The sequence below is a fragment of the Carex rostrata genome, chromosome 30, assembly GCF_964058835.1.
Source record: "Carex rostrata chromosome 30, lpCarRost1.2, whole genome shotgun sequence".
Taxonomy (NCBI): Eukaryota; Viridiplantae; Streptophyta; class Magnoliopsida; order Poales; family Cyperaceae; genus Carex; species Carex rostrata.
In genome coordinates, this window is record NC_135947.1 from 5284111 (window position 1) to 5299857 (window position 15747).

At 37.3% G+C, this 15747-nt stretch overlaps 1 pseudogene across 1 annotated transcript; it reads left to right on the forward strand.

Moving 5' to 3' along the window:
* The first annotated feature begins 547 nt into the window (after positions 1 to 547).
* Positions 548 to 2200, forward strand: LOC144546673 (anthocyanidin 5,3-O-glucosyltransferase pseudogene; annotated as a pseudogene). The gene has a single exon (XR_013508853.1). The product of XR_013508853.1 is annotated as an anthocyanidin 5,3-O-glucosyltransferase pseudogene (transcript).
* Positions 2201 to 15747: the final 13547 nt, after the last annotated feature.

Below are 15747 nucleotides of genomic sequence, written 5' to 3' on the forward strand. Positions count from 1 at the left end.
CTGCACTTTTGAAAACCATTAAACAAAATATCCTTCTCTTAATTTTTTTTGACAAAATGTCTTTGTAGAATCCATTTTTCCTTACCCTCGTTTCTTCTTTCTTTTATTTACTCTCACTCCTTTCTTAATTAATTGCCTCAATTATAAAGTTATTATTAGTATGATTTATTATTTGTAATTTCTTAGTAAATTTTAGAGAAGATTATTTTGTTTGATGGTTTTAAGAAATGGGGTATTTTATAAAATAATGAATCATACAATATGATTGAGATAATTTAGGAAGAAATTCAAAATAATAAATCATACAAATAATAAACATAGTAACTCGGTATTTTGATGAGAATGCATGTCAGCATGTATTAATATTCCAACCCTATCTTCTTCTTCTTTTTTCCATCAATATTCCAACATATCTTCTTCTTCTTTTTTCCATCAATATTCCAACCCTATGACGTAATTAACTAACGGGGAGTCAACAGAAGTAACCATCCACTACGAAAGAAACCAGAAGGAATAGTAAGAGAAATATAAACAGAATCTTTCTTCTTCCGCACGCCCCAATTACAAAATGAAACGAAGGGATCAAACTTGCTTGCAATTGTAACTTCAGTATACAGGATCTTCAATCAATTCTACAACCATCTTAGCCAAAAAAACTTTTCCAAAATTTATTCATTTTGCGATCAATGAAGGACGTCAAGGTTGTGCTCTACCCTACCATGGGTGCCAGCCACATGATACCAATGGTACAGCTAGCCAAGTTGTTTATAAACCACCGCATCTCCGTCGAAATTGCTGTAATAAACCCTCCGATCATGCCTGCCGCCACCACAAAATTCATCTCCAAAGTCTCTTCTACCAATCCGGAAATCTCATTTAACCTTCTCCCGCCGCTCTCACTTCCTTCTCAACCTGCCCGTACTCCGTTAAGCAACATGTTTCATACTCTACGAGCAAACAACACGGAACTTCAATCATACCTTCAATCCCTGTCAAAAACCGCATCTATTGCTGCACTGGTCATTGACTTCTTCTGTATTGATGCACTGGATGTCGCGGCTGAGCTAGGCATACCAACATATATATTCTATTCATCTGGAGCAAACGCCCTTGCCGTGTTCTTTCCCTTACCAGAACTGGTCCCAACTTGGGATAGGAGAAAGAAAGATGTTGGGAAAACCCCAATTGTCATCCCTGGCATTCCCCTTCTGCATGTATCAGACACACCATCTTTGATACAAGAGTTTGACACTGAGGAGCACAAGCTCTTCGTTAATCTGTTAAGGCGAAGGACAGAGGCAAAAGGAATTCTCATCAACACCTTTGAGTCACTAGAACATCGGGCCGTGAAAACAATAAAAGATGGGTTGTGCCTCTCAACCCGACCTATACCTCCTATTTATTGTGTCGGGCCATTGGTCACTGCTGCTGATGACAATGAGATAATTAATCATTCGTGTCTGAGATGGTTGAATGCCCAGCCAAAGAAGAGCGTCATCTTTCTTTCCTTCGGGAGTGCTGGTACTTTCTCTGTTGAGCAATTGTGTGAAATGGCTTTGGGGATTGAGAAGAGTGGTCACAAGTTCATATGGGTTGTACGCAATCCGCCAAGTAACGACCCAATAAAGCCATATGATCCTTTGGTTGAGCCAGACTTGGATGCATTATTACCAGAAGGGTTCTTGGACAGGACAAAGGAACAGGGCGTCGTGGTTAAGTCGTGGGCCCCACAAGTTGAGATTTTGCAACATGATTCAGTCGGGGGATTCGTGAGTCACTGTGGTTGGAGCTCAATACTCGAGGCGATAACCAACGCCGTTCCAATTATTTGTTGGCCATTGTTTGCGGAACAGAAGATGAACAGAGTTTTCTTGATTGAGGAAATGAAAATCGGAGTTGAACTCATAGGTTGCAACGAAGGGTTGGTTTCAAGAGATGAATTGGCTGAGAAAATGAAATGGCTGATGGAATCGGAAGGAGGTAAAGAGCTAAGAGACAATGTAAGCGCTCATAGAATTAATGGTTTGGAGGCATTGAGAGAAGGTGGCTCATCAGAAGCAGCTTTCTTGGAATTCTTAGGAAATTTGGAACTGTAAAGTTCCCAAGGCCTTGTGCTAGTATGAATTATCTAGTTCATGTTGAATTGTGTTGTGTGTTGATTTTTGAATGAATTTGCAAGAATTAATTAGTTGTCAAATTTGCATTTTCGGAAATTTCCGCTGGTAGATTTCTTGTTGTTTGAAGGTCAATGCTGATCGCCTGATTGAGACCTTATTTAATTAGTTTGGTCCGACGTCAGAGTATGATCAGTATGCTTGATATGGTTGTTTGAATTTATTTGACAAACCTTTCTTATTATGTTTTAGGGAAGCAAATAATTAAGTGTGTGTGTGTATATAATGCTGCTATGCGTTATCTGCTCTCTCTCTCTCTCTTTTTTTTCTTTTTTTCTTTTTTGAAAGTAGTGGATTACTATCGATTTCATTCGAAATCATAATGAGAACTCGTTAAGAAGGTTTTCAAAACGGAAACCAGATCGAAACAAGTGTCACATTTTACATCAGTTTAACAAAATAAATAGTTTACAGAACCACATTAACAAAACAAAAAACTAAAAAGCAGCTAGATCTTCTGTTCCCAGACGTCGTTGCCAGACAAAGGAAAGTTGGCTGCCTCCTCCTCCTCTGCTAGGAGTTGGTATGGGAGGTCCTTGACATCACAAGGTAACATAAGAGAGAGTTTGAAATAAGAGTTATCTCTACGGGATTGGCAACAAAAGAAGTTAAGTGACAGAATTCTAGTACCAATAGTTTTGGCTGATACTGATTTTGTTTTATTAAAACAAACCTTATTCCTTTCAAGCCAAATTACCCATAGATAGCTTCTCGTATTAATTCCAAAAGTAAGTTGTCTTTCAAGGGGATAACCGCATCAAGCAACCAAAATTCCTAAAGAGTATTAAAAAGAAAAAAGTAAAGTTATGAAAGTCAGCAATCCAGTGTGCCATATTAATTGCTTGGATATAGGAACAATGTAGAAGCAATCCAGTGTGCCATATTGGTTGGATATAGGAACAGTGTAGAAACAGATGATCTACACTTTCTGATTGTGAGCAAAAGACACAAGTTCCATCTCCAATCCAACTTTTAGAAGATAGATTATCCTTTGTAAGGATCTTATTTTGTCGAACAAGCCAAAGAAAAATTTTAATTTTCAAAGGCAGCTTACATTTTCATATAATAATGTATTCTTTGTTGAGGACACCACCATATTGAAGTCATTGATAAAATGAACTTACTGAGAAAAGAGAATTAGTGGACCATCTCCAAATTATTTTGTCAACCAAGTAATTCTCTAAGGTAAAATGCATAAAGTGTTGCTTCGTATGCATCCATTCAATTAAATAAATTCTTGTGAATTGCCTTCTAAAATCCAGATGCAAATAAGATCTGAAAAAGACTGTGACAACAGATATAAATCTGTCTTGTACAATAGAAAACATATTAGGATATTGATGTTGCAAAGGATATTCAAAACACCACCTATCAAGCCAAAAGACAGTAGTATTGTCATTGCCTATTTTTTTATTCAGTCCCAAACCTATTATATGGTGCTCTTTTAATATGCATCTCCAAAAGGGAGAGCATAGATTAGGTGAGGTTCTGGACCATACTTGCTTAGTAAAATGTCTTTTCATTTTCCATGAACTGAGTTATCTAAAAATCTGATCCACCACTTGACAAGAAGAGAGATATTAATTAGCTTGAGATCAAGCACACGAAGCCCACCTTGATTTTTACTGATGCATACAACATCCCAAGTCATTAAGGAGAACCTCCTTTTAGTGGAGTTACCTCCGTGTCACAAAAATTTTCTCCTTATCTTGTCAATTTTCACTCTAATTTTTGAAATACGGAAATTTAAAAGTAAAAAACAAAAGAACTTTTGAACTAGGGAAATTTAAAAAAATGTAAACTGAAGGGAACAAGGTGTACTACGATTTCTTTTTCTAATAAGTGATATTATAATATACTTTATAATAAACGTTAAAAAATGAGATGCACCAAAAAAAAAAAAAAAGATCAAGGCTGTCAATGAATAATCCAAGGAACAAAAAAGTAGCCACATAACAGTGAGAAAGGCCAAATTAAAATAAAGGTTCTCTTCAAAAAAAGAATGAACGTATCCTTACTTTTTGAAGTCAACTCTGCTCGACTTTCATGCTTTGCACTCTTATATGTTGTATAGATATACGGGTATGTATATGATACGAATACAACGATATAATAATTTAAAAAAAAAACTAAAATACAATATACCTATTAAATATATTATTTTGTATTATTTTATTTATATGTTATTAATTCAACACTTATTAAATATTAAAAATATTAGATGGAAGATTATACAATAATCTAATTGAGGAGGGTTCAAATGCACCCAAATGCACCATATCTTTCAAATTCTTTTTCTCCGTTTTTAAAGTCCAAATAGTCAATCCGAACCGTTAGATGCGATCTATATATTAAGATGTGCTTGGAGACCAAATTTTATATTTTTTGGAATTTTTTTACTATTTATGAAGCCACTTTGAAAATCGCTGATCCAATGGTCCAGAAAATGTAAAATCAGCGATTTTCAAAGTGGCTTAATAAATAGTAAAAAAATTTCAAAAAATGTTCTGCAGACGGCAAGTTCACGACCTCTCCACAGCATGTTGTATTTTGGGGTTACATATTTGTATTTGTGTCTGACGATCATAGCCACCGCCTTGATGCTCATCGATGGATCCAACTTAATGTCCTCCTCAATTGCATCGGCAATTAGTGATGCCGTCAGCTGCGCATGGTCTGTCCTTGTGGACGCAGACTTGCATGTATGAGATGGTTCACACTTCTTAATTATCCATGCTTCCCCTAAACTCGCAGAGGTTGCAAAAAGGCGGAACTCGCAGCGCGGGTGAGTTTTACATAGCACAACTAACCTTGTTCGGTCCCTTGTGTGTATTATACATTCCCAGTTGCCGTAAACATGAGTCTCATTGATTTTCTTTACAAGTTCATCTATCTTGGTATAAAGTTGCCCTGCGGCAAGTTCTTGATTGTATTCAATACGAGGACCAAAGAAACTAATGTCTGCCTCCTCGAAAGCTGTGGTGTCATTGAATGTAGTGACTGGATGCTTACTTCCCCGACCTCTAATCGGAAATTTTTATGCCCTGGATAAACCTGGTACATTTGCATCACCATCTGATAAGTCATCAGATTCCCAAACCCCTTGGTATTCATCCCCCGTTTCCATTTCCCTTTCTGGTATGGCATCGATAGCATCAACATCAATATCAATATCAGTTCGATTAATGGGTACCGGTCCTGACTCTGGCATAGTTGGAAATCTAGGGATTATGGGTGTCTGTCTGGGTGGTGGTGGTAACTTTTCAGTATTTTCTGGGGAGTTGTGGTACCCCTGGTTGTGATAACCGGGGCTGTGGTACCTCTGGTTGTCATAAGGGGAGTGCTGGTGGTACCCCTGGTTGTCATAAGGGGAGTGTTGGTGGTATTCCTGGTTGTCATAAGGGGAGTGCTGGTGGTACCCTTGGTTGTCATAAGGGGAGTGCTGGTGGTACCCCTGGTTGTCATAACCCGAATTGTCATAACCTGAAGGTCCAGCCCCAACCGAACTTGAAGGTCCAGCCCTAGTCCGGGGAACCCTCTTCGAATATATGTCCACTACCGGGACCCCACTAGCCGCAAATTGAGTGTACACAACTCTCCACAAATTCACATATGTTATTGACAACCTCACAAAGTAAGGTCTAGCCCCCACCCCACGTGAGTTGTCAATCCGTGTAGCCAATTCTATTTCATACCTGTTGGGATTTACAACAGTCTTTTCGTATATTAGCTGCTTAAGTTCCTGAAATGTGGTATTGTCATTAACCTCGAAGCCAAATGTGGCCTCTTTCGTGTACTGCACGCCATCTTCATCTCTTTGTAACTTGCCGCCCACATACAGTGCAACTAACATCTTTTCCTTAACAAACTACATTTAAAAAATAATTTTATAAAGATTAAAGTAATTGTACAAAAATTATAACGGGTACAATAATCTAATTAGAAAATAATTTGGAAAAAAAATACCTGTTGCTACAGTAATTGTAACAGTAACAGTAATGCACAGTAGCAACAGTCATAATTGAACAGTAATTACAATAGTTACAGTTACAGTAAATGGAACAATAATATCTAATTTAGTAAATAAATAAAAAGAATCTAAAAAAAGTACCTGTTGCTACAGTAAAATCGCTCTTCAGTCGCCAAATAAATCGCATCTCTCAAATAGTACAATTTAGGTCAGAGTGTATTGAATGGAGTGTGCGGGAGAGAAGAATGGAGTACAGATAGATTAAAAAGGATTAAATATGGGATGGGCGGTTGGTGCAGGGTGGGCGGTTTGGTTTGGCATGGAGCGCCCAAGAGTGGGGCGGCTTGGTCTTGGCATGGAGCGCCCCATATTGTGGCGGCTTGGTCAGGGGCGGATCTACTGTAGCACAAGGGGGGTCAGTCGTCCCCTCCTGGATTTCGAGTTTTAGTGGTGATTTATTGGTACCGATCGACTCTGCCCCTCCCTGGAAATTTTTTTGCCCCCCTTTGGGTGTTTGAGTTGTAATTCGGGTTAAATTTAGCGTTAAAATCAAAATAAATTTCTTGAATTATGATTGGTAATATTAATTATAAGTTATAGGATCAGAAATTATAAGTCAAGGTGTTGAAAAAATAAGTCAAAACATTATTTTTTTATCGAGTACTCAATTAGTTAATGGGTTTAAATCCGATAAGCTATTTAAATCTGATTCGATATTTTTTTTGCCCCTTCCTGGCGAAAATCCTGGATCCGCCCCTGGGCTTGGTTATGGCAAGGAGCGCCCGTATCCTGGGCAGCTTGCTATAATTTTGGCCCGCCTCCAATCCAAGCGGCCAGGGCATATATATAAAAAAAACGGAGGTTATTTTTTATAAATTTTTTTAGGGGTATTAAAAAAATGGCCGAATTTTCTGGGCCCGTTCTGCCGACTAAATTTTTTTGGTATTAAGGGAATTTTAGGATTTATTGGATATTTTTTTCAAGTTGTATTTTTTTTTTTTAAAAGGCATTAGCCCGTTTCATTACCATGAAACATTGTTACAAAACACACAAAATCCAGAGAAATACTAGCGAACCAAGTGCTAGAGTCCATACGTCAAACATAGCAGAAACGATAAACAGAGTCTAAAACAGCAAACTGGAAACAAGCAAGAGACTGCTAACATAGCCCTCACATGTGTCTAATCTAATCAATTAAATCCCTGGTATCCAACACGCTATTCATAGTCATCAGAGAGCATCTCTATCAGCCTGGCATCCTCCATCGGGACGAGTTGAATAGGCACCTCATCCAGATCCTGTGGCAGCCACTCATTTACTGTAGCTTGGATGTGCTCCCCTTGAGTACCTGTCCAAGAAACAACCAAAGAAATAATAGTCATAATAGTACCCCGACAAGGCTGTGTTAATGAATGATTAAAGCAAAGGTCATTGCGTTTTTTCCATATGCACCACACCACTGCACTAACAACAATTAAAAGAGCTTTTCGAGTTATTTTGGGTAGTGAATGTGCAAAGTGTAACACATCATCAATAGAGGTCCAAGTATGTCTATGGTCCTGACATTTTCCCATATAAAACCATATAGCCCTAGCAAAATAACACTGAAAAAACAAATGGTTAGAGTCTTCATGCATAGGACAAAACTGACACATAATATCTCCTTGCCATCCCTTGGCCAAGAGTTGTATTTAAGTCAGAATTTTATTTTTACTCATTAACCACATAAAGGTCCTAATTTTTGGGGGAACTGGGAGTTTCCACCAAAGCAATGGTGTTAGGGGTTGGACTCCATGAAAATTAAGAAACAAATACATAGATCTAACAGTGAATGTCCCATGAGATTCCCACTGCCATTTAAGTGTATCTATGTCCTGAGTAAAAGTGGTAGTCTGCAGTAATCCCAAAATTTGTTGCCATTCTTCTAATAACACTCCACTTAGACCTCTCCTAAATTGCAAGCAACTACCCTGAGTATTTACCACCTCTTGTACCGTAACATCTTTGGTTGTACATATATCAAATAGTTGAGGATAAGTAATCTGTAAAGGGCAAGTGTGACACCAGGTATCAGTCCAAAACTAAACTGCTCCTAAATGGCCTAGAGATAAGATCATGCCCAACTGACTAAAGTGAGAAAGGTCCTGGACCGCTTGCCAGAACATAGAGGGAGCGATATTTGCGCGGAGGTTGGCCTCTAAAACAGATTTCCAAAGATTGGAGTAGTGAGGATCTTTATATCGCCACCACCACTTGAGCAGTAACGCACAATTCATCTGATGGAGATCAAGAATCCCCATACCCCCAAAAGTTTTGTCAATGCATAAATCTTCCCAACTCATTAAAGCATATTTCCTTTTATCTTGAGTACCTTGCCATAAAAATTTTCTCCGAATCTTATCTATTTCACGCAGTACTGTTTGAGGAATTTTATATAAAGATAGGGTATATAAAGGTACCGCTGAAAGAACAGAGTTGAGAAGGGTAATTCTGCCCCCAAGGGAGAGAGATTGCTCTTTCCAACCCTGTAATTTATATCTAAATTTATCCAACAAAAAATTCCAATTAGCTACTTTTAAGGGAGAGTCAGAGAGAGGAATGCCCAAGTACTTAAATGGAAATTTAGACAAGTGGCACTTGAAGATGGAAGCTAGGAAGTGAGTTTCTGTATCCTCTAAATTAATTGGATACATTTCAGTTTTATCCAAATTCATTTTAATTCCGGATATGGATTCAAATGCCACCATAGTCCACCATGCAATTTCAATATTCCTAGGATCAGCTTGTAGAAACAGTATAGTATCATCCGCATAGTGACAGTTGGTCACTGCATGGTTTTGATCACAAGCTGGTCCTAGTCCTATGATTCGGTGTGTATCTCTACCCAACAGGAACATTTTGCTCAAAGAATCAGCAGCTAAGTTAAAGAGGTAGGGAGAGAGGGGGTCCCCTTGTCTCACTCCTCGTTTACAAAAGAAATAAGGTGTAAGGTTGCCATTAATGGATACACAAGATTGGGAGCTGACCAACCCTGTTGCCATCCAATGTACCCATTTGGTACCAAATCCTCAGGCCTGCATAATCTGAAGTAGATAGTTCCAATTGATTTTGTCATAAGCTTTTTCAAAATCAATTTTAACTACCACTCCTTTAGTGTGTGTGCTTTTACAATGATGTATGATTTCATGGCCAAGGACTACATTATCTAAGATGTAGCGACCTTTCAAAAAGGCAGATTGGTGGTGATCAATAAGCCGTTGTAAGATAGGTTCTACTCGATATGTCAATATTTTAGAGATAATCTTAAAACTGCAATTAACGAGACTAATGGGTCGAAATTTCTTGATGAGCTGAGCATCATGTTCTTTAGGTATCAAACATATGATAGATTTGTTAATGAATTGCAGTTCGAGATTACCCTCATAAAATTGATGACATAACCGAATCAGATCAGATTTAATGGTGTCCCAAAAGAACTGATAAAACTGGAAAGTGAGGCCATCAGGCCCTGGTGCACCATAGGGGTCAGATTCAAAAACAGCTCGGTGAATCTCACTCTCAACAAAGGGTGCTGTCAGGTGTTGATTTTCTGCTGGGGAAACGAGATCCTGAGAAGCCCACAACTCCGGTCCTAAGGATCCGAAAGGGCAACCAATGGTGCCTAACAAATCTTTGTAGTATGACTGAACATGGTCATGAATATCAGCAGAGTTGGTGGTAAGCTGATTGTTAATTTCTAATGATAAAATCTTATTTTTCCTATGTCGAGTATTTGCAATCCTATGAAAAAACTTAGTGTTGTGGTCTCCTTCTTGGAGCCACTGCTGTCTAGATCTAGTCTGCCAATATAATTCTTCCTCCAAGTACACTTGATCAAGCTGACTGTTCAAGTGTACCCAGAGTTGGAATTCAGTTGAGGTAAGCTCTCTAGTCTCTCTGATTGTTTCTAGTTTAGATAATTGATCCAGAAGTGCTCTTTTATGTCTCTTTTTTGCGCCATAGTAGTTTTTAGCCCAGCCCGTTATTTTTCTTTTGAGGAATTTAGTTTTATTGTGCCAAGAAAGTCCCATTCTATGATCAGCTAGCGGAAATTCTTGCCACCACTGTTGGAGGAGGGCTACAAACGCTTCATTTTTTAACCATTCTGGATCAAATCTAAACAGAGAAGCATTATTATTTGTTTCCCCAGTGGAAAGAATCAAGGGGTTGTGATCAGAACCATATGAGCTCAAGTGTTTAACTACCACCGTAGGATATTGATCTAACCAATCAACACTAACAAAATACCTATCTAGCAAAGCTTTATTTTTACCACTAGCCCAAGTATATTTCTTATGAGGCAACTGTTGGGTTTCGCGGTGTGCTAACCAAAACCTGTTTAGGCTTAAGTTGCGGAATGACCGTAGAACAAAAATTTCTACGGCCAACTTAAGCTCAGGATTAAACGGGGTATGTCAGGAAACTTTCCAAGGCGGTCCACCTTCAGTATTCATTTGGCATCAAAACCCAATTTAATCCTTTTACAGATCTACTCCATGATTGATTTCTAAAACTTTAATCTACTTACCAATTAAATAGATTAATATAGCATATTTATACCTTGTTTCCAAATCACAGTTGGAATGCAGACCGAGCGAGTAGAGCCTCACCAGGGAAGGAATCGACTCGGAGTATCACACGTGTGATACCTCTATCGGTTATCCACCAGGACTAACCGGAGAGCGGTTTATTTCTTCTGCCAGAAATACTGTAAACCGCGGAATTATGCAAAAACACTATTCACAGGGAAAAAGACGAAAACTCGTAAACACAAATTTTCGGTTGCTCAGTTTCATCAATAAGCAAAACTGACATACCGCAAAATTTGGTAAAACACTATTTATCGATCCCGTAAATATACTTCACAACAAACCGCAAGATTATACGTCAACTACGTATAACTTTCTTTTCTCAACCGAAACACTATTTAGGAGAGAAACCGAGAAAGAGAGAAAATACCGATCCGTTTCGACACGAAACGGTACGAATGAATTAGCGATTTTTCTCTCTACCCCTCCACCCCTATTTATAGGGTTTAGGGTCGGTTGCCAAAAGACCAAAATGCCCTCCAAGTTCGGCCTATTTACAAGATATGTCATTGAATGGATAAGGATGACATGTCATGTGGATAAGATCGATGACGTGTCATCTGGATAGGATCGATGACGTGTCATCTGGATAGGATCGATGACGTGTCATCTGGATAGGATCGATGACGTGTCATCTGGATAGGATCGATGACATGTCATGCGGATAAGGACGAATCTGAAAAGACCCGAATGCCCTCGACCCGAATACAAATAATATTCGTATAATTATTCTGAATAATTATATTTCTTGCGGTTGTTGTTTCGGTAATTTATACAATGTGTCCGGCACATTTATAAATTAACCGGTTAACTTTTATACAACGTGTCACACACGTTTATAAATTAACCAATGTTTTGTTTGTTATTTTTACATAACATTTATAATTTAATTGTAACACGTATAATTAATTATAACCATCTTACTATTGATCATAACCAATTTATAATCAATCACAATAAGATTCTCCGATTAACTCCTATATGGTGTGACCCAATAGGATCTGTGTTATGTTGGTAAATAGAGTTAAAACTGTTTTAACTTCTATAATCATGAGCGGCATCTGGCAACACATCATGACCATCCAATTACACAGATGATGTTGTACTGTACAATATCACGATCCAGTAAACAATTTACTTGTGTCTGTTCTTCTGTCTCATAGCTATCAGATTAGTTTCAAGATAGATGTGTGTCATCCTTGCTAACTGAATCTTTTCTTGATCTTGAGCAGATTATAAAATATAATTACTCTTGTAATTATACCGCTAGCAGATAATCTAACTCTACCAAGGGGCTCAGTGATGCTATAGCTCGTATAGAGATACGAGGGACAAATAGTATTATTGGTAAACTATCACTTCCTCAGCTAAGCTATACATATGGAAAAGCTACCGTTATGACTGCTTTTTACGTTCAAGGGTGGATAACAATCACACATACATATTTCTTAGTGGGAACGATAAATACCTCATACTGTAGAACGTGACACTGAATGAAAACATAAATGACACGAACACAATTCTATTTAATGTTTCATTCGGGGTCTGTCAAATACCATGTTCCTAGAACATGTATCTATGTGATTAAAATAACATCTCGTGTCAGGTGGTTTGTAAAACTTAACAATTTTTTAATCCACATACTAACCTTATCGCGGTAATTAGTGTTCCTGCTAATTACCTTGGTCAGTGACTTTTTAAGAGTATATATTATCTATATTATGCAGTTTCACAATTTCAGTCATGAACTCGAAATGATCCATAAATTCAATAATACTCAAGGCAACAAAATGATATATAAATAAACATTCAATTCATGAACAAAGCTTTATGATAATTTATCGTATTATTGACTTCTAGATTATTACAAACTAACAATCTCCCACTTAAGCTAGGAGTTAATCATCGTAGGCCCTACTTATATACAAAATTCTATATTCTCTAAGATCTCGTATATCCTGAGAAAATCACACAGCCAATCTTCTATGTGTTTCAAACTCATAGAAGCATTAAGCATCTCGTGCTTGGCTTGAGGAAGAGATTTTGTGAGTGGATCAGCTGTGTTGCTGACTGTGTCAACTCTACTTATCTTTACATCACCTTTATATTAATTATATCTTTTATAATTAATTATAAACATCTTATGATGTTTACGATCTCTCATATTAGGTGATAACGTTGTAGACGAGAAACATATCCTTAGTTCTCCTCAAGAACTTAAGGATATTCTTTACAGCATTCCAGTGCTTTATGCCTGGATTAGCCTGATATCTACTCGTCACACTCAAAGTGTACGAGACATGTCAATCAGGTACCGATGATCATCGAACTTGCTCGCAAACCAGTGAAAGTAACCAATCAACTTCTTCAACCCTTGTTCGATCTTGATCGGACCCCACCCTTTGTGATCCGTCAGAAAGAAACTGCGGTGAAAGGCCTGTTCCTCCAGGTCGCTAGCCTCAATGGAGTACAGCGTCCGGATCGGAGCTCGCATAGCCTGAGAACTCATATTCGCAGTGTTGAACAGCTGAGATGGAGGCGAAGGGCTGGGAACAGGCAGATCTGGAGGAGAAACAGGTGTAGGAATGGTTTTGGTGATCGGAGAAGGGGGATGAGCCGTCACAGTGCGACAATAGCGTGCCCGATGCCCTAATTGGTTACATACGAAGCACAATACCACATTACGGCACTGGGGAGCAAGATGACCATGATCAGCGCATTTAAAACACACTGGATTAGAAGGAGAGGAAGATGCGCGTAGCTTCTCAAGGCGAGCTCGCACCAGGCTCCCTCGCGTGACTAGAGGAGCGCCTCGTTGATGCCAATAGGTGTGGCGCAACTTCTCCTTGTCGCGGAGCGGAGGTACAGGCTTCAGCAATGAGGCTTTGTAAGAATTGGTATCGCTCGGCCCAGAAGCCATTTGAGGCCTAACCAAAACCTGAGTAGTCACAACAGTGGATGGGCTGGACTTCAGGTCCACAGGAGCAAGAGGAGAGAAGGAATTTGAGCTTTGTGGTGAATTGCGACTTTGACTTTGGATGTTGTCGTTTTTTTCTGATTTGTTTTGTTCTTCTTTTTTTTCTTTTTTGTCGCCATTTTTGTCGCCTTTATTTTCGCTCTTTCCTCTCTCCTTTCCCCCATCGCCGTCTTTTCAAGTTGTATTCGGATTACATTATTCTTTCCCTTAATTGAATTAATTTTGCAACAAATTATTGCAAGTCAAAATGCTAAAGGAACATTTATAAATGAGATAAAAAGTTAAGTATATTCATAGTTATGTGACAAGAACAACACATAACAAATATAAACATAATACTTTATACTTTAGACAATATAAATATATTCTTATGTGAAAAAAAACATTTTTTTTTGTTCATAAAAAATATCCATAAACATATATAAGTAATTAGTGTTTTACAATTTTATTTTTTCCGAATATTTTTGTATTTATTGAAACCAATTTTTATGAACATTATTTAATTTGTTAGTTTTTATTCTAGTAAATTAAATGGTAATTTAAATAAGAAAATTTGAATAGATATACGTATTTAAAAAAAAAGCTTATCACGTGGGTAAGTACGATCCAATGGCATATCACGTATTGAAACCAATGGCATATCACGTGGGTAAGTACGATCCAGTGGCATTTCCTTGAAATCCGATCCGGTTATTACCGGTTATAACCGGTTATTACCGGTTATAACCGGTTTCTTGTTTAGCATGATGTCTAATTCACGTGTTGTTTGAATCTCTTTATAGAAGAATGAATTATTTAGTGAGAATTGTTTGGGAGCACCCATGGTACATAGAGAAAATTGAATAGTACTTTTTCGTATTTTATTTTCTGATTTTATTTTCTTAATTTTATTAATTAGTATTTGTATTTTAAAATGCTCAACAATTATTCATTTTATATTTGTATTCGAATTCGTATCTGTGGACTATCTGTTACGTATCCGTATCCGTTTAAGATAGATTTGATTTTGAATTTTAATATCCATTTACTATTCGTATCCGTATTCGTATCCGCTCATTGAAAGACGGATGTAGATATGGTATCAGCTCCGTTTTCACCCCTAGTAATGGAACATTAATTTCAGCATGTTCTCATAATCATTTCAGTAAATACTAATGGGTATGAGTTCCGTAAATTAATATGTTAGCTTCCGAACTCGTGAAATTTTATCTTGCAAAATTCTGTGACAATTGAACGGGAGTATATTGTTATGAAATGGTATAGTACATCGAAAAGAAAGATAAAACAAATGATGATCAATACCTCCTCTCGTCGGAAAGCTTGTTTAAAAGAAACCTTATGAAAATATGATAGCGAGAAAATTTTATATAATACTACACTTTTGAAAACCATTAAACAAAATATTTTTCTCTTAATTTTTTTTTACAAAATATCTTTGTAGAACCCATTTTTCCTCTCTTACCCTCATTTCTTCCTTCTTTCATTTACTCTCACTCCTTTCTTAATTAATTGCCTGAATTATAAAGTTTATTATTAGTATGATTTATTATTTGTAATTTCTTCGTAAATTTTAGAGAAGATTATTTTGTTTGATGGTTTTAAGAAATGGGGTATTTTATAAAATAATGAATTATACAATATGATTGAGATAATTTAGGAAGAAATTCAAAATAATAAATCATACAAATAATAAACTTAGTAACTCGGTATTTTGATGAGAATGCATCATGCATGTATTAATAATCCAACCCTATCTTCTTTTTTTCCATCAATATTCCAACCCTATGACGTAATTAAATAACGGGGAGTCAACAGAAGTAGGTCACCCACTGCGTAAGAGAAATATATTCTTCTTCCTCACGCCCCAATTATAAAATGGAACGAAGGGATCAAACTTGCTTGTAATTGTAACTGTATCTCAGTATACAGGATCTTCAATCGATTCTACAATCATCTTAGCCAAAAACACTATTCCAAAATTTATTCTGTTTGCGATTA